Below are 26,501 nucleotides of genomic sequence, written 5' to 3' on the forward strand. Positions count from 1 at the left end.
AGGAGCTCATGAGTGGGGAACAGGCTGAAAAATTAGAACACATAGAGGTAAGTAAGGAGGATGTCCTCAAGCAGATAGACAGGTTAAAATGCGGCAAATCGCCGGGCCCGGACGGGATCCACCCAAGGGTTCTGAAAGAACTAAGACAAGAAATAGCGGGCACAATCCAGCATGTTTGCAACCTATCCTTGAAAACTGGAGAGGTACCAGAGGACTGGAAATTGGCGAATGTCACACCTATCTTCAAGAAGGGATCGAGGGGTGACCCCGGAAACTACAGGCCGGTGAGCCTGACTTCAATTATAGGGAAGATGGTGGAAGCTATGATCAAGGATGGTATTTGCGAGCATATCGAGAGATATGGCCTACTGAGAACAAGCCAGCATGGATTCTGTAAGGGAAGGTCATGCTTAACGAACCTTCTGCACTTCTTTGAGGGAATAAGCAGTCGGGTGGACAATGGGGAACCTATAGACATCATTTACCTTGATTTTCAAAAGGCTTTCGACAAGGTGCCACATGAAAGGCTGCTTAGGAAACTGTGGAACCACGGGGTGGGAGGGGATGTGCACAGATGGATCGAGCACTGGTTGTCGGGTAGACTGCAGAGGGTCGGAGTAAAGGGACAATACTCTGACTGGCGGGGAGTCACGAGCGGTGTGCCACAGGGATCGGTGCTGGGGCCGTTACTCTTCAACATATTTATCAATGACCTGGAAAAAGAGGCAAAGTGCGAGGTTATAAAATTTGCAGACGATACCAAACTGTGCGGCAGAGTTAGGTCTAGGGAGGAGTGTGAGGACCTGCAAAGGGACCTGGACAAGCTGGAAGACTGGGCAAACAAATGGCAAATGCGCTTTAACGTGGAAAAATGCAAGGTCATGCATATAGGTAAAAAGAACCCGCTGTTCAAATACAAATTGGGGGGGGCATTATTGGGAGACAGCAGTCTTGAGAGAGACTTGGGTGTGCTGGTAGATGCATCACTGAAGCCATCTGCACAGTGCGCAGCAGCCTCGAAAAAAGCCAACAGAATGCTGGGCATCATAAAGAGGGGCATAACAACCAGGACGCGGGAAGTCATCATGCCATTGTATAGAGCTATGGTGCGTCCACATCTGGAATACTGCGTTCAATATTGGTCGCCGTACCTCAAGAAGGACATGGCAGTGCTTGAGAGAGTCCAAAGGAGAGCAACGAAACTGGTAAGAGGGCTGGAACACTGCCCATATGCCGAGAGGTTGGATAGGCTGGGGCTCTTCTCTCTGGAAAAAAGGAGGCTCAGGGGAGATATGATAGAGACCTTCAAGATCATGAGGGGCATAGAGAGGGTGGATAGGGACAGATTCTTCAGGCTGAAGGGGTCAACAGGCATGAGGGGGCATTCGGAGAAACTGAAGGGAGATAGGTTCAGAACAAATGCAAGGAAGTTTTTCTTCACCCAAAGGGTCGTGGACACTTGGAATGCTCTACCGGAGGAAGTGATCAGGCAGAGTACGGTACAGGGATTCAAACAGGGATTGGACGGATTCCTGAGGGATAGGGGGATCGTGGGATACTGAGAGAGGTGCTGGGATGTAACACAGGTATAGAAAGCAAACCAAGTAATAAGTATAGAAATCCGACCAGGTCGTGCATGTGCAAGACCGGAGGGTTAGGACTTCGATGGGAAGATAAAACTCAATGGGAAACCAAGGTGGCAAGGGGGCCCCTTCTGGTGTCTCAGACAGGCCGTGACCTGTTCGGGCCGCCGCGGGAGCGGACTGCTGGGCAAGATGGACCTGAGGTCTGACCCAGCGGAGGCACTGCTTATGTTCTTATGTTCTTATGTTCTTATGTTCTTAATTTAGATAGGCGCCTTATCTAGTTGAGCGCCTCCGAAATAGGTGCCTAACTTTAGGCGCTGGTTACAGAATTTAGGCCCTAATGCCTATGTAGGTGTTTCTATGGGCAGAGCATGCTAAGCGCAATTTTTCAAAAACTAAGGCGCCTGGAATGTGGGCCTTTAAAGCCCTCGCCTACATTTCAAGTGCCTAAGTTTCTACATAGGCGCCACTAGCCGTGATTCTGGTAACGGCACCCAAGTGTGATCGGTATGTAGCCAGCACCATTTTTTTTAGGCGCTGGCTGATTTAGGTGCTATTTATAAAATCGGCCCCTAGGGGCTCACGTGCTAATTTTTGGTAATGGTCACATGCTAATGGCAACATTAACTCATGGTCATTAATTCCGAAAATGGAAAATCGACCATTTTCCCGCAGCCGTAAAAGTGGCCTTAGCGTGCAGGAAAGACTCACGTAAGGATGTGCTAAGGTCACTTTTTATCGCGGGTTGGTAAAAGGGCCCCTTAGTAAGTAAGATCAACAATATTTTATAGTGATATAATGCAAATATTGTCAACGTTACAGTATAGAGAAAGAATATTCCTGAGGACCATGTGAAAATATATACTCCAATATTTATTATTAATGAATTTCCACATTCACCGCACTTCAACTATTTGTATGAACTATTTTGTATAGCTATGAGCAAACATTCGATCTGCTTTAAAAAGAAGGATCAATTCTGCATAACTATACACTAATATAAGCTCAAATTTATCATGCCATTTTGTGTATATTTCTTTATTAAGGTTTTTGTGTTTTTTTTCTGCAGGCATTGAGAAAATAATATGTCATCAGAAAGTTCATTTGAAAAATGGAGTTGTGGCAGGCAAAAGAGATGCCAGGCAGTAGGATTTTTTTTCTTCTTTCTTTTATCATTCATGTGTTGGTTGAAGCTGAAAGCTGCCAGATAGCTTCTTTTCGACAGCTTGGAGTCACTCTTGGGAACAGATCCATGTATGGAAGCAAAAGCAGAAAAGCATAGATAAGCTGAGATCTAGCTATGCAAACCATGTTTAGAGACACTTAAAGAACAAGCATCCCAGGTCTTTTCTTCCTGGTAAATTTAGAGAAGCCATTGTTTGCAGTACTTTTTCATTTAGCCCGATACGGAGCCGCTGGGATTTCAACAGAGGTAAGAAAATACCAATTTAAAAACTTTCTTCCAAACACAAACATGGATGCTATGCTTCTGACTTGTAGAAAGATTAGCAGGAAGTGTCATAGCTTTAAAATATGTGTGTGGGGGGGGGGGGGGTTTGTTTGTTTTTTTTACTCTGCTTTTATTATTATTTGTAAATCGCATTGGAATATGATATTGCGATAAAATCAAATTTTAAAATAAACTTGAACTTGAAAAGCTGTCTGTCTGAGTATGAACCATATAGTTTTACTTAACAGAAAATGTCCACTAGGCAAAGCCAGGAAGACAGAGAAACTTCAGCTCCAAAGAAAAAGCATCTGAGCCAATATTCTGGACAATTAGAACAGCATCACCTGGCTGCATAAATGCACCGTCATGGATCTTGGGAATAACTAATATTCAATAGGGCCATTCCTAAATATGCTATTGTGTCCTTATACCACTTTCATTCACATTGGAGTAGTGTTTGTGTCTTGTTCAGCTCCCATTTCTTTAAATAATTGCACCTAGCAATATGAGCTGAACCTAGGAAAGGTCTTGCATCCTTGGCTGCTTACAACCATTTCTTCCTCTGACAAATTGTGGTTATGCCCTAGTGGTTTCACGTGCATCTTCAGTCCCCACACTTTGATTTCAAAAACTTAAAATGCAGAAAGAAGCAGGGTCTACTGAGCTATTGTTATCGGTTTTAAACAATTTTGAGTGCCAACATAAGGTTATAATTCCTAAAAAAAATTGTTGCTGTTTCTGGACATTTTTGTAATTTAAATTTGTATCCTGGGACCATCTGGCCAACAACACTAATATAAGTTACGTACTTTAAAGGGAAATTAATGTTATAGCTTCCGATAGCTTTGCATTAAATAGGTTTTACACTAGGCCTTCTATGGCAATTACATGGCTTTTATTCCTGTGTTGAAAGGGTTTTCTCTTGCAATGAGGTATATATTGCAAATTACAGTATATCTCATGCATTAAAATTCTTTAAAAATAAGTTAGGAGATATTACATGTATAATACAAAAAAGAGTAACAAGCATTAAATATAACACTGTTGAGAGACAGAACAGATGACTGCGAGACAGATTTATCTATATTTATATGTGATATATGAGGGGCTGCTGAAAAGTCCTCAGCCCAGCCAAGAGAATGATGTGGAGTCATGAAACTTACAAGTTATTCCACACTTTTCGGTAATGGAAATCTGTTCCTTGCCATTTTTTAATCATTTTAGCTTATTTTACATAATTCTAGACTTTTTATACTTTGTTCCCCTTTCTTTTGTCTTGATCCCTCTTCCCCTCTCTTTCTCTTTATACAAATTGTATTTCTGCCCTTCTCCATCTTGTATCGGTAAGTTTATGTTAGCCAGTGCGTTTGATTTTTTGTAGCATTGTTTGTAATTTGTTTTTAATGTACATTTTTATTATACTCTGCTTTTATATTATGTAATACCGCTTTGAATTTTTGATAAGGCGGTATATCATATTTTTAAATAAACCTGAAATCTGATATCATTGAAACACAAAGGGTTCCTTTTACAAAGGTGCGCTAGCATTTTTAGCGCATGCACCGGATTAGCGCATGCTATAGCACGCGCTACCCGAAAAACTACCGCCTGCTCAAGAGGAGGCAGTAGTGGCTAGCGTGCACGGCATTTTAGTGTGCATTATTCCGCGCATTAAGGCCCTAACGCATCTTCTTAAAAGGAGTCCAAAGTGTTAAGAAAAGTATAGACTAACTTGTAAGTTTCATGGCTCGTATCATTCTCTTCTTGGCTGGGCTGAGAACTTTTCAGCAGCCCCTTGTAAATATAATTGGATATATGCTATAATGTACATATCAAATGTAAATCTCATGAGCTGGCTTATTGTCTGATTTTTCATTAAATAGAAATATAATAGGCTACATATGATTAGTCCAGAATGTTTCAAGCATTTTATTGTGGATATATTGAAAATCTGAACAATCCATGAGAGCTTAAGTACTGGAAACAGTGTAGTAATAATAATAATAATAATTTTATTTTTCTATACTGCCAACACCCAAAAAGTTCTAGGCGGTTCACAGAATAAAAATGATACAGAAAAGCAGTACAATATTTCAATAGTGAAAAATACAATAAGAAACAATGACATAGTCATCAATCAAGTAACAAATTTTTTGAACAAATAGGTCTTAACCAATTTTCTAAAGGTGCAATAAGATGCAGATTGTTGAATCGGGTCATCTAACCATACTTGAACTTTACCTGCTTGATAAGCCAAAGATCGATCAAGATATTTTTTATAACGCCAATTTTGGGGATTAGGAAAAGTAAATAAACCAGTATGCCAAGTAGGCTTAGTTGAAAGGCGATATAGCGGAGCTAATCCAAATAACATCTTATAGCAAATACAAGTAAATTTGAAAAGTACTCTTGCTTCCATTGGCAACTAGTAGTAGTAAGGAGGCCAGGGGCGGACCGATCTGGGCACTGTCTTCACAGGGGACACTGTCACCTCTCCTCCTGTCTGCCCCCCTGCATACATCTTTAAATGTTTGCTGGCTTGAGCAGCATCTTCTACTTGCTGCTTACGCTGACATCAACTCCCTTACGATGTCACTTCCTGGTCATGGGACGAGGACATGATGTGAGAAGGAAGCCAACACTGGCTTGAGCAGTGTAAGGAAGATCTTGCTTGCACCGAACATTTCAAGAGGGGGCACTCAAGCAATGGGGAAGAGTTGGGGGGTGCCCAAGCAGCGGGGAAGAGTGGGGGGGGGCAGGAAAAAGTGGGGGAATGCACAGCACAGCGATGCCAGGTACCATCGCCCTGGGTACCAACTTCCCTTGCTACACCACTGGCTGGAAAGTCCTCTCCTAAAGTTTCCTTATGATGAGGGAGGCTCATTTGGCATCCTAGCTGAGTTCTGACTCCTGATGGGATGGAGGATTTTCAGTCAGGCCTCTACACATTGACAAACTCCTTTAAATTTTCCAATAAAAATCCTCCCATACAACATTAACTTTCCTGAAGAACTTCTCCAATAAGGATAATATGATATCTGAAACATTTCTTTGGTATGATATACAATACCCAGCGAAACATTCCATTGTCTAAATCTGTATTTTCCTTATTTATTTAAAACACTTCTAGTCCACTTATTACTAGATGAATTACAACAAAACAAACATAATATGAGGACAGAAAACACACCTCTGAAAGAATCTTAAATCAGCTTTTACTAAACCATGGTAGAGCTTATTACGGCGGGCCAGCATGGTAAATGCTCTGATGCTCATAGGCATTGAATGAGTGTTAGACCGTTTACTTTACTGGCCCACAGCAAAAGCTCTACTGCAGTTTAGTTAAAGGAGCCCTTAGTCCATAAATAATTTGAGACAAAAAAATCTTGAATAAGCAGAGGCGTCTTTAATTTCTTCTTAAACAAAGAAAGTGCTATAATATTTCTCAAATAATTGGGCAGCTGATTCCATAGCATCGGTCCTCTGAAAATACAGCATTGCTCATAATTACCTCTAATTACCTCATTCCGAGCACAAAGTTCGGGGAGGCTGATAAAACATGGACACATCAAAAATACTGGGGCAAACGACGACTTAAAAATCAAAATCAGCAACTTAAACTTAACATGATAATATTGGAGTATCATGCTCAAAGCAAATACGGTAGTTCCAGCTACCGTACGGGCAGCCGAATTTTGCACCAACTGTAAAGCGCTGAGGCAAGATTGCACAAGACATGCATATAGCGCATTACAATGACCCAAATGTGTCAACACAATACTCTCCACCACAACCTGGAAATGTAACACAGAAAGCATTCTCTGGGATTCTTGCCGATCCTCTTGTTTTGTTTTTTTAGCAGATGGTAGGATTGCAGTTGTGTAAAGGGGGGCCAGTGAGCAATTTGCTAGGGTCCTTCCCACCTCTCAAACTGACCACTGTAACGCCCTTTTATTTTGGATTACTAGCAGAGCGATTACATAAAATGGCAGTTGATTTAGAATTTGGCAGTAAAAGTGGTATTGTGGAGGCCATGTGGAGTGGGAGCTTTGTGTCTATTTCAGGTGCTATACTGGCTTCTACTGGCAGCAAGAGGAGCATGCAAAATATTAATTCTAATATTCCATGCATTAAAGAATGAGCAGGGTTAATTGGCTGTCACACACATCAAAAAGGAACTAGTGCTCATTACAGGAAGTGTTATTAATGATACCCGTGATAAAAATAATTCAGGGGTTATACATCAGCGAATGAGGTTTCTTGGTGGAATATCCAGTTGGGGACCATTTTTTTGGTCTATGGGAAAAAGCTCCCAACCTAGTTGTTTCCTACAACATAACTTTCATTGGCTGGGAAAGGAGGTCATCGTACCGCTTAAAAACTATTTGATGGTTTTGATTATTTCTACTGTATATTTGGATTTTGTTTAAGAGAGAAGAGATTCCATAGCAACACTCTGGGGCTCTTTAATTCTGGCTAAGCAAATCCCAGAAGTGAACGCATTCTGCGTGATAAGAAAACTTTGGTATCTCTATTTTTTTTCCCTTACGAGGTCCTGTATTGAGGAGACATCTGTTGAAGATAAGTTCTGCTTTCATTCTTTACTATACTTTGAGCCTGTTTACAAGAATATTTAAATGATTTGATATCCTGGAATTTTTTGATAATAGTAAAGAACCAAAGATGGTGGAGTTTTTTGTGGCCAGGGATGTATCTTCGTCTTCAAATTTATATTTGAAGTTGGAATGTCCAAAGGATTGGCGTTTTTCTCCACTGTCTTTGGATTCCACGGAATCCCTCTACAAGTATATTTTTTGAATGCTTTATTCTGCTTTTTTGATTTAGCCCTTGTACAAATACATCCAATGGAATGAATGAATTGAGTAAAGGTGGATTTTAGGTATAACTTGGGTAGAGTTGCAATTTCTACATATTCTTTATAAAATACACTTGTTTTTCTATACTGGTATATCACAAACTGTGTGCCGTGGCACACATTTTGGGTGTGCCACAAGAGGCATTTTGTGTAGGCGAGTCAGCTGGCGCTTCTCCTCCTCGAAGGCGCCTCTCCTGCTCTCCATACCTCCCCATGGGCATAGTCAATTTAAGGTTAACAAGCTCAGGGCCCCATAGGCATGTGATGTAATCACAATGACATCTGCGCATGTGCGGAGACCCTCCAGCCGTGGCCCCGAGTTTAGTGTGCCGCTGCTTGGAAAAGTTTGTGAGACACTGTTCTATACTGTGCATGTATAATTTTATATTGCCTCTATTATAGAATCCATTTCTGTAGCTTCCATGGGGAAATTTATAACAAGCACATAGGAACCTATGCATTTTTATAAAATAGTTCCCCAAAAAGGTTCCCACTTGCTCTCCTTACCTTGTTTTCCATGGCTATTGTAGGCCTTATCAATGCATTCAGTGTTAATTTGTTGTATGCTCTGTATCCCACATTAAGCCTCCCTGGACAGAAAGTTTATAATTCTGTTCAAGACAGTATTTGGTCTCTCACCAAAATACCTCTCCCCACATTTCAATATGTATTGCACCAACAAGAAATCCCGCAGAATCCAGTTGTTTACCTTCCCCTCCATAAAATCATGCCAGCTCAAAAGATTCATTGACAAAACCTTCGCCTTCCAGGCGGCCAAGCTGAACCCTTGGCTAGCCCAAATGATGCTAGAGGCCCCGACCTACCTAGACTTCAGAAAACTTCTCAAAACACACCTCTTCCGCGAACAAGACCATTAGTCCTTACTCCCCGCATACACTCCAACCCCCCCACCCCCACCTCCCTCTCCCCCCCCCTCTTCTGGTTTCCCACTCCCTCCATTTTATCTTCTAACCCAACTATGATAAACCTGTGCCTCCTTCCGCGCTACCTGCAATTCCGATAAAATTTTTGTAAATCCGGGTTCAGACCGGATCCTAATGTAACGAATGTAAACCGCCTAGAACTCTTTGGGTATGGCGGGATATAAGAACCTAATAATAATAATAATAATACATAACAAACTAATCACTTCTTTGCTGAAATGAATGGAAATATTAAAACTTATTAAAACAGTTTAAGGAAATTGAAAGTATCTTTGCTGTAGCTGTCCCCTCTGGACGTAGTAATCTGGTGAGCGGATATCTCTGTGCATCTCTTAGATTCATCCCTTCTTTGAGCTACACTAAGGGCTCCTTTTATCAAGCCGCGTCAAACCGCCGGCCGTGCTAGCCGCTAACGCCTGCCTTGAGCAGGAGGTAGTTTTTTGGCCAGCGCGGGGGTTAGCACGTGATTAAAAGTCACACGCGCTAACCCTGCTAGCGCAGCTTGATAAAAGGAGCCCTAAGCTACAACACCAGGCTCTCCCATAATAGTCTGAGAGGGAACAGGGAAAAGGGATTGGGACTTATATATGGCCTTTTTGTAGTTTTACAACCATGCTCAAAGCGGTTTACAAACAGGGACTTCAAGCATTTTCCCTATCTGTTCTGGTGGGCTCACAATCTATCTAATATACCTGGAACAGAGAAGGATTAATAATAATAATAAATTTATATACCGCAGGGCCGTAAAGTTGTATGCGGTTTACAAAAAATTAAAAAATTACAATTAAGAGAAGAAATTAGATAACCAAGGGCTAGATTCACTAAGGGCACAGATCGGATCCGATCCAATCCGTGTCCGGGGAGCTGATTCACGAATCGCCCTCATGCAAGAGATACTTAAAGAGCGACCTTTTTTTTTGTTTTGTTTTTACTCTCCATGCCCGGCATAGCACTACTTTTTTTTTTCTTTGCAAGTCCGTGGTTAAAACCACGGGCTTGCACTGCGGGGAAGGGCAGGAGAGATTCAGGGAGAGATTCGGAGCTTGCAGAGAAGCAGGAGATCGGGGCTTGCAGAGAAGCAGGATTGAGGCTGACAGAGAAGCAGGATCAGGGCAGAGAGCAGGGCAGCAGAAGGCAGGGCAGTCGGAAGGGACCTGAGCGACTGGTCCTCAGCAGTTTTGATCTGTCAGCCCAGTCGGTGTCCCTCTTTTTTTTTTTATTGAATCACTGCCTGTCTGCCTGCATTTGGAACAGAGGTTAATGAATCAGGTCAGAGGGAAATCGGGTCGCAAAGGGGTCATTAAGTGGTCGGAAGTTAATCGGTGGGCTTTGTGAATCTAGCCCTAAGTAATTAGAAATAATATTATAAAGATCTAGATCACTGTTCTTCAACCACCGGTCCGCGGACTGGTGCCGGTCCACAGAAAATTTCTGCCGGTCCGCACAGGGCCGACGAGATCAAGTCGGCAGTTAAATTTCCTGCCGACTGCGGTTCCTCCCGACTGCGGTTCCTGCTGACTGCTGTTCCTCCCAGCCTCAGGCGATCAAGACAGGCTGCCGACGTCGGGGCCTTCCCTCTGTGAGTCTCGCCTGTTAGGAAACAGGAAGTTGAAACAAAATAGGGGGGACTCAGAGAGTGAAGGTCCCGACATTGGCAGCCTGTTTTGATCGCCGCCCCTGCCGAGTTGTTGAAGAGCAGCTACAGGTGCAGGTGGAGGGAGATGGTCAGCGTGTGCAAGCAAGATCCTGGGGAGCCTTCACAGTGGCTGTCTCCCCTCCCACCAGCTCTCCTGCTTGCCAGGGCAGTGATTTACCGGCAACTTCCTGCAGGCAAGTACTGAGAGCTGCTGGAAGGGGAGGAAGCCACTGTAGGAGGCTGGGAAGCTGCTGGATAAAGGGAGAGCTGTTACTGGACTTGGAGGGAGTTAGAAGGAGAGATGCTGCTGTGAGGTGAGGAGGGAAAGGGATGGGAAGAGTGTTAATGTTGGATAGAGGGAGAAGGGAAGGGAGAAGAAGGAGAGATGCTGCTGGGAGGGGAGGAGAGGAAGGGATGGGAAGAGGGTTAATGTTGGATAGAGGGAGGAGGGAAGGGCGAAAGAAAAAAGGAAGGAGGGAATGGAGAAAGAAAAAAGGAAGGAAACAGCTGGCAGGGAGATTACAGGAGGGGAAGGGAGTCAGGGTGGAATGGAGAGATCAGATGAGGGAAAGGGGAGAGAGAGGAATGAGAAAGTAGAGAGACATTGATGCTGGAAAGGGGGTAAGCAGAGAAATGAGAGAGGGATAAAGATGCTAAATCTGGTGTAGGAGAGATAAAAATGAAGAAGGCAGTGAAGCTGGAATGAATGATGTAAAAAGGAGAGAGGAGGCACAGGCTGGATGGACAGGGGAGAGGGGCATAGAAAGAAGTCAGGTACATATGGAAGGGGGAGAGCGCAGATGCTGGATTGAAGAGACAGGGCAGACGCTGGAAGGAAAAGAGTGAAAAGAAGATGAAAGCAGAAACCAGAGACAACAAAAGGTAGAAAAAAATAATTTTATTTCTATTTTGTCATTAGAATATATCAGATTTGAAATATATATCCTGCTAGAGACATAACTGGGGACTGCAGTATTCTTTTAGCATGATATTTCTATGTAGCATTCAAGTTTCATGTTTAATAATGTTTTTGATTAATCGTTTAATCATATTTCAAAGCGATGAACATAGCAATAAAATTACAGTATTTAGGGAGTAATACAATACTTAACAAAAAATTAAGTCCAAAAAGGACTAACAAACTTAACAGACAAGCAAAAAGGGAAGAGGGGAATAAACAACAAAATATTTAAAAGAGCAGAACAGTCAAGGAAAAAACATAAGGTAGGAGATATAAATATTCCATAATCTTAAACAACAGAAAAAATAATAACTTGGCTTGTTCAGTTTTCTTGATAGTAGAGGGGATATATGTGAAGGGGAGGGGAGACAGGGGTTTTGTTGGTCCATGCTCTGTATATTTGTTTTTATAAAATCACAACTGTTCAGAATAATGTTTCTTTTTATACTTTAATAAAATACGTTCAATATAAAATCATAACTGTGGCTTGTGCAGATGGTATCAGATGGTTTGCAGGGACCGAGCTCGTGGAGATGGGGCGTAAACAGAGTTTTTTAATTTTAGTCCTAGTAGTTTGCCGGTCCACCAAATAATTTGTTTATTTCCACCGGTCCACGGGTGTAAAAAGGTTGAAAAACACTGATCTAGATGGTTCATTACAATATCCATGCCAGTTAGTTGCCTAAATGTTTCAAGAACAAATATGTCTTTAAATGTCTCCTAAATTCCACGTAGGAATCAGAAAGCATAATCAGATATTCCAGGTCCTTACCCCATAATGCTGCTTGATATGACAGAAGATATTGATGATGTTTTTTTTTTTTTTTTTTTAAATATGCAGCCTCTAACAGATGGAAAAACAAAATTCAAATGCCAATTTCTCCTGTGTTTATTGGTTGCAAAAGAGAAGAGCTCAATTATATATTAGGGAGATAGACCAAACAGAACCTTGAAGCAAAAGCAACCAAACTTGAACATCGCCCGCACCTCCATTGGCAACCAATTGCCCAAGGTCACACTGAACATCAAAAGAAATTAGCATAGACAAGCCAACTTAGAACCTTTTGGAAAACTCCATCTATTTTTATTTTATTTGATTTATTTGGGATTTATTAACCGCCTTTATGAAGAGATTCACTCTGTGCATGTTTTCCAATCCTTCTTCTACATATCCCCAGAAACACCTCCACCCCTAAATCTGGCCAAATACAGTTCTTCTTCTGAACTCTTGTCGTTTTGGGAATGTTGTGTTTGTTAACCCTTGATTCTAAGGTTTCTTTTTATATTTTTCTTGGTCCTCCCTCACACTCCCTTCCCCCCCCCCCAAATGCAGGGATTCAAGTTTCAATTTATTTCTGTCATATCATGAATCTTATAAAAATAAATCTAAGTGGACTGTTAGCCAGAATGAGTGAGTGCAACTTTCAAACGGCCAATTTACCCAAGTAAATATTGTTCAAATATTGGCCTCCTATTTAGGATAGGCTGTGAAACCTAAGTATTAATGGAGCAATTTTCAAACCTATGCAGCAGGTGGGAAATCTGTGAGACTGTTTAATGCAGACTTTGTACTAGTTCTCAAAAAAAAAAAAAAGAAAAAGATATGCATGCACTTACCCTTATAAAACTGCCAAGGAAAGAGCCCCCCGAAAGATTGATACTGCTGTTCTCTCTGAGTGGGAGTCCTCCAACTGCATTGCTGCCAGAAGGGGTGGTGTTTCAGTATTGCGTTTTCAGTGGCTGGAGTTCTGCAGAGCTTGTCTGTCCCTCCATACTGAAAATGTGATAGTGAAACAGCACCACCCACTGGCAGCTCAGCTTAGAGGAAACAGTGATTGATACCTGCTTATGGTATACCTTAGATACCTTTTCCAAGAAAAACAACCTACAGATTTTGATAATGTAGAGCTACACAATTGGGACCTGATTCTATAAAACCTGCCTAAAGTTAGTTGCCAATATCAACACAGATTCTAAACTTAAGTGCCCAATATAAACTCATGCTTAGCATTGCCTAAGCATCCTGAGGTGATGCTGAGCATCATAACATTTGGGCATCTCCAATTATGTTAGAAAAAATTCCACTATTACTTATTCAGAGAAGTGCACTCATTTTTTAACTTTTAATTTAAATTACAACGGGAAAAGGCCTCAGATATGGAGCCTACGCACAGTCATTGGCTGAATTGATCAAATTGATCGGCGTAGTTGTCACGCTCCTTGCTCCAGTCATCGGCCAGCAAAAACCCGTCTTTTTAACTTAATTTCAAAAAAGCTTAAATCTTATTTTTTCATAATAAATTATTAACTTAGTGTTCATTAAAACTTAGCTTATATTCTAAATCATTTTTATGGATTTTTTTCTTTTTTATAGATTTTCAAGCACAACTCTATATTCACTGAAAACAGTACTGTAATGGTAACTTAGCTTCACAGTGGTATGAATGCCTCCCACATATGTCAACGCGGCCAGCGTTTCACGAATCTGTCAAAAAATCGCTGTGTCAGGGCCGGATTCAGGGCATTCCAACAAATGTTTATTACACTTTGTTATTCCCATCAGCTATTTTCTGAATAAACAAGTAAATCTGAATGCCAATATTGGCGCCGATTAAGCCTTTTGCTCAAGATAGGCGCCAATCTCAACACCTAACTTTAGGCAGACTTTATAGAATCAGAGCTTTGTTCTTTCTCCTAACCTAACCCTGTCTCTGAGTCCTGCTGCTTCTTCATGGATAAATGTACATGCATTGTGGGTCTTCATGCTCATAATAAGGCGAGATAACAAATTTTTAATAAACTTGGAAACTTGGAAAGTGGGAGCAATTTTAAGACAGGCTAGAGTACTATTTAAATACGGATGCATTTTGTTTTAAAGTTTTATTTGGCTTAGCACCGGCTTACCTTGTTTCTCATTTTAGTTTTTTTATTTCTAAGAAAAATATTCGTAGATCTGGTTGGTTTTATTTTCCTTCAGCAAATGCATATTGTTACAAAAAAAATTTTCAATAGGACCTTAGCATGCCAAGCAGGATTAATGAATTCATGTTTGAATCTTCTTGTTTCTCCATTTCTTACTTACTATCAATTTCAAAAAAATCTTAAAACCCACTTATTTAAACAATATAACATACATTATTGATTTTTATATTATCATGTAGTAATAATATACTTTATGATCTTTTTATTTTAGTTTTTATTGCATTTTCCTTATTCATTACTTTTATTGCTTGTATTAGTTATTTAGAATTTTATTATGTATGATGTTATTATTAGTGTATGCTGAGTACCTATTGTGTAAACCGCTATGAACTGCTGGCTAGGCAGTATATAAAAATAAAATTATTATTATTATTATTGATCCAGAAATATTCCAGCCATTCACCCTGTTCAGAGTCCTTGACAATACCGTATCAAAATATTACAAAAAGGAATAAAAAAAAGAAGAGGAAGAGGAAGGAAAATGCATGGGCTAGAGAAGCCAGTATCAAACACAGTCCAATATATCTGTACCCTACAGTCAGATGCCATGCCAGTCTTAGTCCAGAATGAGAAGCAGAGAATTACAGTACTGAGCACTATTTGTTGCTTTTGTTTGCTGTTGAGGGTAGTAAACTAAACTAAACTAAACTAAACCTTGGGTTTGTATACCGCACCATCTCCATAGTTGTGGAGCTTGTAGTACTGCTACGATTGCATTAGAAAAGGAAACAGCAACAGTAACACTATAAGAAATGATGTAATTATACAGTATATGCAAATAAGTTTGTACATACTTGATTCCATGACTTTTAATTATTCTAAATTAATCCAATTAATTATTCCAATTAATTAATATAATTAATTATTCTAAATTAATCCACTGAGTGCAGGAACCAGACTGATGGAGGGAAACACAAAACCACTGAGATGTGCCATGTGATTGACAGTTCGACCAGGCATCCATCAATGGTTCCATGACTTGGAAGTGATTCAGAGGGGAGCCAGGTAGGGTGCGAGCAATAGGCAGAAGTTGCTCGCGCTAGCGAATATAATACAGAGGTACGGGGTGGGGAGAGGGATGTCACGAGCATGGCAGTGCACGGCAAAGAGGAGCCAGTGCCCCAACCGACTTGGTGCCTGGGGCGGTCTGCAGCCCCCCTTACTACACCATTGTACAGTGGGACGGTAGATCTGATGCAGGAAAGGGCTGCTTAGACATGGAAGGGACCAGGAACCCTGAGGAGAAAAGGGAGGTATAAGGGGATTTAAGAGGAAAACAGCAATGAGAGAAGGAGGGAAAGTGAGCTGAAGAGGAACGGGGACAGGATTATGCACTGATTAGAATGGAGGGGAGAGGAAGGAATACTGATAGAGAATAAGAAAAGGAGGGCATACTGAGGTAGGGAAGAGAGGCTTCTGATGGAGAAATGAGAGGAAAGAGGGTCCGGATGGGAAAGTGGGATGGTTGGAGGCAGGCTGATTGAAATGGAGGAGAAGGGAGCTCAAATGCATAAGGAAGGGGAGATAAAGTTCTTTGGATGGGGGGGGGGAAAGAAGAGTAAGAAAAGCCATCTAATATGTTAATGGGGAAAAGAGAGAAATACAGGAAAGTACCAGAAACAGAGCTGATACAGAAAGGGTCAGGTTCAGTAAATGGTGCTGAAAAGCAGGCACTGGGAAAAATCAGCACTCAGCTCTATTCTACAAAGGATGTTCTGGGTTGAGCATACTTTATAGCAGTGGTCTCAAACTTGCGGCCCGGGGGCCATATGCGGCCCGCCAGGTACTATTTTGAGGCCCTCGGTATGTTTATCATAATCACAAAAGTAAAATAAAACAGTTTCTTGATCATATGTCTCTTTAGCTATAAATGACAATAGTATTATTAAGACTTAGCCAAAAGGAAAGATTTATAAACTATAAAGAGTTTTACCTCATGCAAAATTGTTATTTCTTTAATAAGACATTAACTATTTTTTCTGCAGCCCTCCAAGTACCTATAAATCCAAAATGTGGCCCTGCAAAGGGTTTGAGTTTGAGACCACTGCTTTATAGCATAGCACCTAGTGGGGATTCCCAGAGCACTTACGCCAGTTGAAACCTGATGTAAATCCTGGCACGGAAGTTGGGTGCGGATCCCTAGAATTCTACAACACTGCATGCAACTTTTGAGAATCTCTCTGACCCGCCCATGCCGATTTCATGGTCATGCCTCCTTTTGGGTTACATGCTATGAGATTTGGGCACCTCTATAGAATAGTGTGCAGCCAGACAACCACTCATTGATATCAATGAACAATAATTTATTTTTAACATCCAATTATTGACGTTAATTGTCTGGTTAATCAATTAGAGTGTGTGTATCTCAGGATTACACTCAAATATGGGCACAGATCATAGGTAGCAAAATGCTGTTTTGTTTGCCGGGGGGAGGTGGGAGAGGGGGGACCTACGGACTCCATCCTAGGCCCCCAGAGGAGTCCTGTTGCACAACCTCTCACCAGCTCCCGATTTCCCCCACCCGCTCATCCTGGCACTGTACTTGTAAATCTTTGGGCTGAGGCCATGCACCATCAACGAACACGTCTGCTCCCAGAAGTCAAATGGGGCAGGCCTGCTCATTGATGCTGCACTACAGCTTCCTGAAGATTTAAAAGCACAGCGCCTGGGGAGGTGGGTGGAGGAGTAGAACCATAGCCAACCGGCGACCGCAAATCTTTAAGGAGAATATGGCCTCCCCTGTTCCGATGCACATGACGCAGATACTTTGTAGACTCTGGGGGAAAGTACATATTTATTTCTTGCTCCTACATAGGCAAAATTTTCACTCATTGAAACACAAAATTATTATATTCCTGTGCTGCTGAGAGAAAGAATTCCAATAACAGGAGATATAAAATTAAATAATGACTTCTCAGTTACTCCTTTGTTGCGGGAACTGCATTGGTTGCCTGTTAAAGCACGCATAACATTTAAGGTGCTGGTATTGATTTTTCAGGCCATTTATCAAAAGACTCCATGGCATTTGTCACAACGTCTGGCTTTATATCGGCCCTGCTGATCCTTGAGATTGGGAATGACAATACCCCTATCAGTTGATGGATTACAGCAAGTGAAATATGCAAGCACTAGGGCTACTGTTATCTCAGTTGCTGGAGTGCAATTATGGAATAATTTGCCTGGGCCATTAAGATTGGTTAATGATGTACAGCGATTTAAGATTTTCCTAGGATGGATAGGAAATAGAAAGGATAAATGCTGAATTAGAATAAGTACTTTGAGAAGAAAATTTTAATATGTATTATGTCATAGGAGAATATAAGAATAGCTTTACTGGGTCAAACCAATAGTCCGTCTAGCGCAGTATCCTGCTTTCATGGTGGCCAATGCAGGTTACAAGTATCTGACATAAAGCCACTTAGTAGCAATATACCATGCTACCAATCCAGAGCAAGCAGTGACTTCCCCCCATGTCTGTCTCAATAGCAGAGTATGAATGTTTCCTCCAGGAACTTGTCCAAACCTTTTTTAAAACCAGCTACGTTAACCACTCTTACCACATCTTCCGGCAACACGTTCCAGAGCTTAACTATTCTCCGAGTGAAAAAATATTTTCTTCTATTGAGTGTCCCCTGGTTTGTAATTTTTGAAGGAGTAACAAAATCAATCCACTTGTATCCGTTCTACTCCACTCAGGATTTTGTAGAGTTCAATCATATCTCTCTCAGCCATCTCTTTACCAAGCTGAAGAGCCCTAACCTCTTTAGTCTTTCCTCATACGAGAGGAATTCCATCCCCTTTATTATCTTGGTTGCTCTCTGAACCTTTTCTAGTTCTGCTATATCTTTTTTTAGATAAGGCAACCAGAATTGAATGCAATACTCAAGGTGAAGTCGCATCATGGAGCGATACAGAGGCATTATAACATTCTTAGTCTTGTTTACCATCCATTTTCGAATAATTCGTAGCATCTTGTTTGCTTTTTTGGCGACCTTACACATTGAGCAGAAGTTTTCGGCATATTGTCTATAATGGCATTCAAATCTTTTTCTTGGGTGCTGACCCCCAAGGAGAACCCTAGCATAGGCATCTGAACCGGGGGGGGGGGAGGGGGGCTATAGAAGCCATGGCCTCCTCAAAAACTGTCAGTAGTAACAGGGCCAAAGGGAATCCTTTGGGGGATAGAAACATCGACTGAGTCAGCGGCCTCAAGCAGCACTCTCATGGGAACAGCATCTTACTGCTGGCCAGCTTATCTTCTGGTTGGCTCTATCTGCCACATCCTTACCCCGATATCTACTCCTTCTCCCATGCGTCTATCTTGAATTTTTTTTAAAAGTTGCTGGACAGTGGAACTGATTCATAGCATTGCCCTGATGCCTGTCACTGCGTCTTCTCTCCACTGCACCCACCTTCCTTAACAATTTCCTGTTTCTGCTGGGGCGGGCAGCAGGGCAATCCTGTGAATCGGTTCCACTGCCTGGCAACTTTTACATGAAATTCAAGGTAGATGTGTGGGGGGAGGGGAAGGCAGAGAGAGCCAACCCGACAGCAAGATGCTGCTTTCACTGGCGTGCCACCTAGATATAAGGCCCCTCCTGAGATATTTCAGATTCAGGGGAGGGGTAGAAGTTAGAGATGGAGGGATATAGGTCTTAGGGGAGGGAGTGGGGGAAAGGAGAAATGTTGGATTCAAATGAGGGAAGGAGGGAGATATATTAGACTCAGGAATGGGGTAAGGGAAGGAAGGAGGAGGATGGAAAGATGTCAGATTTGTGAGGGACAGAGATGGACTTGGGGATGGCAGAGGGGAGAAGGAGGACAGTGAGAGATGGATTTGGAGGAGGATAGAGGAAGCAAGAGAGGGAGAGATGGACATGAGGGAAGGAAGAGGAGGGTCAGGGAGAGATGGTAGAAGGAGGTGAAAGGGAGAGAGGGATAGATGGCAGAAGGGGAAGGGAGAGATGGATGTGGAGGGGCAAAATGGGGAGAGGGAGAGATGGATTTGGTGGAGAGGGCAAAATGGGGACAGGGAAAGAGATTCAGAGGAGGTAGAAGAAGGGAAAGGGAGAATGATGATGAGTCAGGAAGAGAGAAGAGAGATGGATAGGGAAAGGTGGAGGTGATATGGACTCAGGGCCAGAAGGGGGGAGGGAGGAGAGATGTCAGACTTGAGGGAGTGGAAGGGCAGAAAGGAGAGATGTTAGACTTGGAGGGAGAGAGAGAGAGGAAGGAAATTAGTTACAAGGGAGGAGTAAGCGTCAAGGAGGGGAGATGCTAGAAATGGTGGATCAATGTGGGAGAGTTGGCAAGGAGATGAGTGAGCAGAACAATGAGTATACAGTATGAGGGGAGAAATGAGGTAATGGGAAGCCGATAAAAGGGAATAGGAGAATGAGAAATGTGAAAGCTTGGAGATGAGAGAAGGAGATAGAAAGTTGATTAGATTAAAAAAATTGAAAAGGAATAAAGCAATGTTCCCTCTAAGCTGCATAGCTGCACACCTTTTGGTAGCAGGCTGCACAACCAGTACATCAGGACCTCTGGCCATACTTTGCTGCTTCTGCCTGTGGCTTTGTGAAGAAAGAAATGCAGCTGGAAGAAAGGAGGAGGATGCCTACTTGAGCCAGCCAGAACACAGGTACACACCCTTGGGAGGGGGCATAAACTTGGGGCACAAAAGAGAGGGGTGCATTGAGACATGGAAGGAAGAAAGGAGGGGGCATGAACTTGGGACACAGAAGGGAGGAAGGGGATATAAAATGGGACATAGGATGGAAGGAGGGAGGGAAAGAGATGTTGAGCTGGGGGAGGGAATAGAAAGGGAGAATTGTTAACAATGAGTGTGAGTGAGAGGGAAAGAGATGCTATACATGGGGTAAGGAAGAAAGAGGAGAATTGTTGTGCATAGAAAGGGAGAGAATTGTTGGACATGGTGGTGGGAGAGGAGTGAGATAGAGAAAGATGAGAGGGGAAATGTTGGATTGGTGGTGGAAACAGAACAGTGGGACAGATGGAAAGGGATGTAAGAGGGAGGAATGTTGGACATGGTGGTGGAGGAAATGGAGGAAGAGATGTGGCATGGTGTTGAAGAGGGATGTGGCATGGTGAAGGAGAAATGGGCATGGGGCTGGTGGGCAGGGATAAAAAATACTGCACTCAGTCCAGGGGATAAGAGAGGAAGAAATATTGGATGTGGCAGTAGAGGGGGTGAAAGAGAGGCACCCTGGATCCCTCTCTGCCTCTCTCTTTCCCTACTCCCTTTGCAGCAAGGGAGGTAATGAGAGAAAGAGTGGAGAGTGAGAGAGAGGGATATGTTGTGCATGGGGATGGAGGAGAGAGGAAGAAATGCTATGTAGTGGGGGAGGGGAAAAGAATGTGCTTTGGTAGTTTAATTTTGTGGTTACAATTATGTGTTGTTAATAAGATTATATTGTGTGTATATGAAAAATGAATGGAAGAAATGGAATTTACAATTAGTACTATTATTATGGGGGTGGGGTCTGAGGCGGAGCTTGGGTGGGTCTGGGGTGGAACTTTCAGGCTCCACCCAAACAAAAAAGTATTCTGCTGCCTATGGACTCTGACATCCGATAACTATGATGTAGGTTATTCTTCCCAATGTGCATTACTTTGCATTTGTCCACACTGCTACTACTACTATTTATTATTTCTATAGTTCTACCAGACCCACGTAATGCTGTACATTAGAGAATGACACGGTGACAAAATTCATCACCGTTCCCGTCCCCGTGGATAACCGCGGGAAATAATCCCATGTCATTTTCTTGTATCTATTTCAACTTCAATCCTTCTACACCAGCATTCTTCAAAGCAAAGCTTGCGGGTCAGTGGTTATGGCCATACATACTCTGATTCTTCCCTCTCTCTTTAAAGAATGACATGAAGATGGTTTCCCGCGGTTATCCGCGGGGATGGGAACAGTGATGAATTTTGTCACCGTGTCATTCTCTACTGTACATTAAACATGCAAGAGGTGGCCCCTGCTTGAAAGAGTTTATACTGTAATTATGACAGACATACAGGACGAAAAGGGTTAATCAGTGCATGCTGATCATGTAGGGAAATACAAAGGGGTGGAGAGGGTAGGGGGATTACAGAGAGAATGCCAAACAAATATGGTGCTTCGAACGGCCAGTGTTTCTGTTTCCTAAGTCCTGCCTGCAATTTTTCAGTCTGCATGTGTTTCAACAACTTTGAACAGTTTAAGGCCATCAGCAAACTTAATCACCTCACTTGTTCCAGTTTCTAGATCATTTATAAATAAGATAAATAGCGCCAGTCCCAGTATGGATCCCTGTGGCACTCTACTGTTTACTCTCCTCTACTGAGAAAAATGACCATTTATCCCTACTCTCTGTTTTCTGTCCAATAACCAATTCCTAATCCACAACTGAACATTACCTCCTATCCCATGACTCTTTCATTTTTTCAGGAGCCTCTCATGAGGAACTTTGTCAAAAGCTTTCTGAAAATCTAGATATACTACATCAACAAAAATCCATGTAAGACTTACACTCTTAATGGTGAGATCCTAGAGAGAACTGTAGTGGAACGAGACTTAGGGGTAATCATCAGTGAGGACATGAAGACTGCAACTCAGGTGGAGAAAGCTTCATCTAAAGCCAGACAAATCATGGGTTGCATACGAAGGAGTTTCGTTAGCCGTAAGCCCGAAGTCATAATGCCATTATATAGGTCCATGGTGAGACCCCATCTGGAATACTGTGTACAATTCTGGAGACCACATTACCGCAAAGATGTGCTGAGACTTGAATCGGTCCAGCGAATGGCCACACGGATGGTCACGGGGCTCAGGGATCTCCCATATGAGGAACGGCTGAATAAATTGCAGCTCTACTCCCTAGAGGAACGCAGGGAGAGGGGGGACATGATCGAGACATTCAAGTACCTCACGCGCCGTATCGAGGTGGGGGAGGATATCTTCTTCTTCAAGGAACCCACGTCAACACGAGGGCATCCATGGAAAATCAGGGGAGGGACATTGCATGGCGACACCAGGAAATACTTCTTCACCGAGAGGGTGGTGGATCGATGGAATGGTCTTCCGATGCAGGTGATTGAGGCCAGCAGTGTGCCTGATTTTAAAGCTAAATGGGATCGAAAGGTGGGATCTCTTCGCAAAGGGAGGTAGGGGAGGGTCATTGGTGTGGGCAGACTTGATGGGCCTTGGCCCTTATCTGCCGTCACTTTCTATGTTTCTATGTTTCTAACCAGCTCACCTTGTAGCCACCACTAGAGCCTGGAAGCAGGCCTCAACAGTGCCCCTAGTGACCACAGCAAAAACAAACTGGGCGTGTGACTCAGAATGGCGTCAACCCTGCAGGTACTGCAATACAAAGACCAAGTTATCAAACTTCCAGAGATACCCGTTCTCAAAGTAAATTTAATGACAGAATATTCTCAAGCAAAAACAATATGGCCAAGCAAAACAAAAATGTAATTTCCAAAACAAAACTCCAGGGGTAAATCCTGCATGGAATTCAGGGTTTCTTCACACAGCAACTTTCACCTCAAACTGTATTTTATCACAATAGTTTCTTTCCTGCAAAGTTCTTTTTCCCCTAGCCTGCACACTGCAGGTCCCAGGAATATTCAGCTTCTTAGCTGTTGCAGTCCCAAATATTCATTCAGCTCAAACATGCAAGCCTCCAGCTAACAGCACTGCTGGGGCCAGGAGAAGTGCCTCAAGTTTGCATTTATTAAAGAAAAAAAACCCAAAAACAAACCAGCCTTCAAAATCCCTCCCAGATGATGGCAAATTTCTCCCACTAAAGGCACTCTTTGCTTCTTAAAAGCTTGGGCTGAGAAGAAAACAGCAATGTAAAGAAAAACACCCACATCTCTGGCATACCATGAAAGGCAAAAATAAAAATATCCTCAGCCAAAATAGGCAAAAGCAAAAACTCACAGTTCTTCAATCAAACACAGTTCTCCAGTCAGTCCTTGCAAATGGCAGCCAAACACACCTCCATCAGTTCAGGTGCTGCATACAGTTCTTCAGGAGCCAGCTCTCCCTGAAACTCCATCGGCTCTTCTTGATCTGGTGCTGTAATCTCTGGAGTGGACCCAGATTCCTCCACACCCAGGTCTAAGGCATTACCCTAGCTTGGGCCTGAAATGCTCTATTTGGGAAGAGACCCATGTCTTCCCTCTCACCTTCCCCAACTAGAGCAAACTACTAGCTTTTTCATAAGTTCATGTAATCCTTTTTCTTCTTCTCTACCCACTATTTTAAGTTCTTGTAAACCGTGTCGAGCTCCATTCTCATGGAGATGATGCGGTATATAAACTTAAGGTTTAGATTAGATTAGATTAGATGAGGGAAGCCACACCCTGCTCAAAGTGAGCCTGCTCTCACCTGGGCCCTCTTGGGCTCCCCCTAGTGGACACTAGATAAACAACAGGGACCACAACCTTTATCCACATGCTTATTCATATCTTTAAATAAGTCAAGCAAATTGATGAGGCAAGACCTCCCCTGGCTGAACCAATGTTTGTCTACATGTTCCAGAATTTTATTTTTTTATATATAATCATTGTGTTAAGAATAAAAGCACAAATTAAGAGATAAATTTATCAAATAATACAGTCTTAATTTCTTTTCTGAAAGCACCATAGGACAGCATGGCTCCGCTGATATAGTTACCTAACCAGGACTGTTGTTTGCTTGCTTGAAATGTAAGAATCCTGTCTAAATAAGACCTAAGTTTACAGCCTAAAATATTCGGGTATGCAAATAGGTTACAATTCCTGGTTATCCTCACGGAGTAATATAGCACAAAGTGAGATAGAAGGTAGGTAGGTGCCAATCCCCAAACTGACTTAAAACAGAGGCATGAAAATTTAAACATTACTCGTGCCTCCACTGGCAACTAGTGCAATGATCGGTAATAAGGACTGATATGATCGCTTTTCTTCAGTCCAAATAACAGGCGAACAGCCGTATTCTGCACTATTCTTCATTTTCTCACAACTTTCTTTGGTGCGCCCAAATAAACAATATTACAGTAGTCCAATATAGATAATACCAATGCCTGCACCAACAGTCTAAAGGATAAAAGGTCAAAAGAGCTTCCCCTCTTGTTGCTCCAAGAAGCAGTCATTTATGGCATCTAGGAATTTTACCTCCCTTGCACTCCCTGATGTAACATTTTCCCAGTCACCGTTGAAGTAATTGAAATCACCCATTATTATATGAAGGGGTGCTGAAAGGTTCTCAGCCTAACCAACCAACTTCCTAAATTCTGAGTGGTATCTTGCCACTGTAGCTGTAAGAAGTGTTATCTTATTTTGTATGGCCTCAAGAAATCAGACCATGTAAGCCCATATTACAAAGAACTACACTGGCTGCCTGTGGAAGCAAGGGTCATTTTTAAGTTTGCTTGCCTTTGCTTCAAAACCATGACAGGTTCATCCCCAACCTATCTGTCTCACCAATTCGAATTACCAGGCACAACTAATACACGCAGTACCTACTTGCTCGATTTCCATCCCTAAAGGGCTGCACCTACAAGAGATACTAAAACAGATGAAGGATGGGGGGAGGTTTCTGAATTTGATTAAATATTTAGTTCATTAAATAAGAATACTTATATGGTTTACTTGATGGCGTATAGGATGGGAGGGAAGGGATTAAATCTTTTATATTAATGTTAAATTGATAAGAAATTCAGGTGATGTATACAATTTCAATATGTCGATTATTTATACACTTGATGTAAGATGTAAAATGAATAAAGAATTTAAAAAAAAAAGAGATACCTCGATAGAACACTATCATTCCAAGCAGGCAAATGGAACAAATGTTTAACCAACTTCATCTCAAATGCACTTTCATACCAAACATTTAGGAAGTCAATAAAAACTTATCTCTTTGACAAATTTCTCTGACCCCACTTCAACCTGATGTACTTCCAAAACACTTCCAGATAAACCTGAATAAACTTAGCGTGCCAATGTAATTTCAAAAGTTCTCTGTAATGTCGCTGTCTGTATTCAGTCTCTTCCCTTGTAAACCGCTTAGAACTGTTGCGGTATAGCGGTATATAAAAATAGAGTTATTATTAAATGCCAATCTGCAGAAACAATATTCTATGTTTTGACATTGTTTTAGATCGATTGAACCATATCCACATCATTCTCTTCTTGGTTGGCCTGAGAACTTTTCAGCACCCCCCTTGTACTGATGTATAACCCTACCTGTAGATTCTTCCCTTCACACATGGAATTTCTATCCTTATGGATCCCACATCGTTATCTATGTCATGCAGAATATTTATTTTTACATTACATTACATTAGTGATTTTTATTCCGCCATTACCTCGCGGTTCAAGGCGGATTACATTCAAACTAAAAACAAGAATTACATTCAAAATTTGAAAGAATAGAATAAGCGATGATATAAAAATTTTAAGGTAATAAAAAAATAATTAAAAAAAAGTTGGGTAAAGAGTTACCAACTGGAAATAGAAGTCTTTAGGAGATAAGAATGGGGTGAATTATGTGGTTTTAGATAACATTAGGTAAATAGAAGAATATTAGAGAGTACTAAGGGTATAGAGAGTGTTGGATGTTGGGTTGGGATTAGTCGTGCTGGATATTTTGTTTGATTCAATTTCCTCTCCAAATAGCGCAACCCCTCTCCAATTTGATGCGAAAAAATTCTAAGTTCATAAAGATAAGAAGATCCAAAGAGTGACAAAGCCTTGATTGCTTTGTTGCTCAAGTTAGGATAACTACTGCATAAAAAATACAAATAAAATTTCCTTGCTGTTACTTTTCAATGATGTTTGTCTGGGCGGATGCTCATAACATTGACAGACTCTTGCATATGTGACAGAAATGACATCTATTCTAATGTATACTTATGAAGGGAGTTTCTAAAAATATAGTAACATTCTGCAATCAATCATGGCACACCCGGAATCTCTTCGGAGCACACCACAGTTTGAGAGACACTAGTCTATTGGATAAAAGCAAACCCAGTGCAGCCACATTTCAGTAGTTACCTGCATCAGAGA

General features: G+C 41.8%; 1 protein-coding gene across 4 annotated transcripts in view; it reads left to right on the forward strand.

The window, feature by feature from the left end:
- The first annotated feature begins 2,915 nt into the window (after positions 1-2,915).
- SLC8A1 (solute carrier family 8 member A1) overlaps positions 2,916-26,501 on the forward strand; it is a 730,555-nt gene continuing 706,969 nt past the window's right edge. For all 4 annotated transcript variants that reach the window (XM_033939138.1, XM_033939140.1, XM_033939139.1 and 1 more), the window contains exon 1: positions 2,916-3,018. The gene's annotated coding sequence lies outside the window, so the exon portion shown is untranslated. The remainder of the gene's footprint in view (positions 3,019-26,501) is intronic.

This window comes from Geotrypetes seraphini, chromosome 3, assembly GCF_902459505.1.
Source record: "Geotrypetes seraphini chromosome 3, aGeoSer1.1, whole genome shotgun sequence".
NCBI lineage: Eukaryota > Metazoa > Chordata > Amphibia > Gymnophiona > Dermophiidae > Geotrypetes > Geotrypetes seraphini.